The 2,425-nt window shown below is 40.5% G+C and overlaps 1 long non-coding RNA gene across 1 annotated transcript in view; it reads left to right on the forward strand.

Moving 5' to 3' along the window:
• Positions 1-2,133, forward strand: part of LOC116686524 (uncharacterized) — a 16,878-nt gene extending 14,745 nt beyond the window's left edge. The window contains exon 3 of the long non-coding RNA XR_004331283.1: positions 2,123-2,133. This is a non-coding gene — a long non-coding RNA (uncharacterized LOC116686524). The remainder of the gene's footprint in view (positions 1-2,122) is intronic.
• The last annotated feature ends 292 nt before the right edge of the window (positions 2,134-2,425 follow it).

The following is a 2,425-nucleotide window of genomic DNA, read 5'->3' on the forward strand; positions in this document are numbered from 1 at the left end:
GTCAACATTAAAAATGTCAAATAACTTTGGAAAAAGCATCAAAAAAGCACCCACAACATTGAAAAATGTTGAATAAATGTCGGAAAAAACTATAAGTTTGTGAACTGTTAAAACAAACTAGTGCTGTCAGTTAAAGGCGTTTTTAACGGCGTTAAACCCATTTTAACGGCGTCAATTGTTTTTATCGTGAGATTAACGTTCTTTTGGGCCTAGCAGACTTTGTAGTTTTCTCACATGCTGTTGCAACAACTTGTGACGTTAGAAAAACTACAACACCCACCGGATCTAGCTAGGCCGGAAACAAAGCACATATACAAACTGTTGGACGTAATACCCTCAAAGCACATCTTGTTTGTTTCGTTTCAAATCCATTGTGGTGGTGTACAGAGCCAAAAAGGTTAGAATTGTGTCGATGTCCCAATATTTATGGACCCGACTGTGTAGTTGCTCTCAGGAACTGAGCACCCCCTCCCCCCCCCCCCCCCCTCTCTGTTTTCTTCTTCTTCTTCTGCATTACTTACATTTTACACATTTTATATTTTTATGTTTAGTGTTGACACTGTAAAGGTTTTTTGCTTCAATCTCGTTGCACAGGAACTGCACTTGTGCATAATGACAATAAAGGCTTTCTATTCTATTCTACTCCTTTCTATTCTGTTCTTTTCTAGTCTTGTCTCCGCAGGAGACCAGTGGACCACACTGGTTCTGAGGCTGGGGTCAGAGGTCGTGGTTGAGTTAAGAGGAGTTTTAAGGTTTCCCCCCCCCCCCCCCCCCCCGCAGCAGCAGCAGCAGCAGGGCCTGATGTGCCGAGCGTCTCAGACAGATTAAATCCCAGCGAGCTCCTCAGACGGCGCCGTGCCCAATTCCTCTCTCTCGAGCGGAGCGGCGCAACGAAAAAAAAAACCATCGGTCTGGAGAGATAACAGCGGATGAGCTTCTCTTGGATCGCTCCAAAGTTGCGGCTGAAAACCAAAATATTTAAAGCAAGTTCTGTGATAACTTTTATTTCTTCTTTTTTTTTCCACCCGCCTAGGACAGAAATTAAAGTTCATTATCTCCCGATGTCACCGCCTGGTTAGATAAAGCGAATGAAAGAGAGCAGAAATGGCCCTTTATTGGACTTTAAAGCCTCTAGTAATAACATTAAAGCGCCAGTATTACGGTCCATGTTGAATTAGGGTTCACAGATCCGTATCTGCACACCGCTCGCCTTGAATAAATCCCCTCTAATTACATCAAGTCTTCTTACACATCCTTCACAAGCTGAAAACCATATTAGAATATTGCAGGGAGATATACATATAGAAAATACATATTTTAGCTTCATAATTAAATGCTATAACTGGCTCATAAGTGTGTGCTTGTCTGGTATTTGTTTCCTGAATGGGACAGCTGACATTTAAGGATTAGAAGTGACAATATTGTATAATTACTGCATGGTTTCTTGGCATATCTAACATATCTACAGTGGTGCTCATAAGTTTACATGCCCACGCTTAAGTTGACTAAAAAGAGGAATAAAAAAAATCCTCTTTTGTAAATTGATCTTAATGCTTTAATTAAAAAAAAAGGAAAAATCCATCATTTAAGGACACAAATTTTCTTTGTGAATGAATTATGTATTGTAAATAAATAAATGCTCTTCCTTAAAATACAGGGGCATAAGTATACACCCCCCTATGTTAAAATACAGGGGCATAAGTATACACCCCCCTATGTTAAAATACAGGGGCATAAGTATAAACCCCCTATGTTAAAATACAGGGGCATAAGTATACACCCCCTATGTTAAAATACAGGGGGCATAAGTATACACCCCCCTATGTTAAAATACAGGGGCATAAGTATACACCCCCCTATGTTAAAATACAGGGGGCATAAGTATACATCAACACAACTATTTATCTTTTGTACCGATGATTCTTACAGATGTGAAAATTACAGTTATGTGACAAAGTGAGGATTTATCAAATCTCAATGAAGTGAATCATTGAATGACGAACTCAGACATACAGTATGGACTTTTCCAGATCTAACCCTGGGAGGACAGAACTTTGTTGCCCCTCTTTACAGCGAGAGAGGAATTTATTAGAAGTGAGACTTTGTTGAAACAACAGGACAGTTGTACAACTGAGCCCAGGTTTTCGGTGAATTTGAATGATTCCCTGCAGAGAATAAGGACGTGGCTTGAACCATTTCCCAGAGTCAACCGCAGTGACGATGTCAAAGTCTGAGCGAAGTTAAACAGAAGACATCACAGTCTTATATGTTCTCCCCAAGCGAGAGGAGACCTTGTTTCTGGAACATGTCTAATCTCAGCAAAAACAGTTCATTTTAACACTCAGACAAGTTGGAGCCGATTCTACGTCTTTTCTGCCTCTGTCCCCCGTCCTCAGAGTCTCTAGTGGTCATTTATCTGAGCTGC

The sequence above is a fragment of the Etheostoma spectabile genome, unplaced genomic scaffold, assembly GCF_008692095.1.
Source record: "Etheostoma spectabile isolate EspeVRDwgs_2016 unplaced genomic scaffold, UIUC_Espe_1.0 scaffold383, whole genome shotgun sequence".
Lineage (NCBI taxonomy): Eukaryota > Metazoa > Chordata > Actinopteri > Perciformes > Percidae > Etheostoma > Etheostoma spectabile.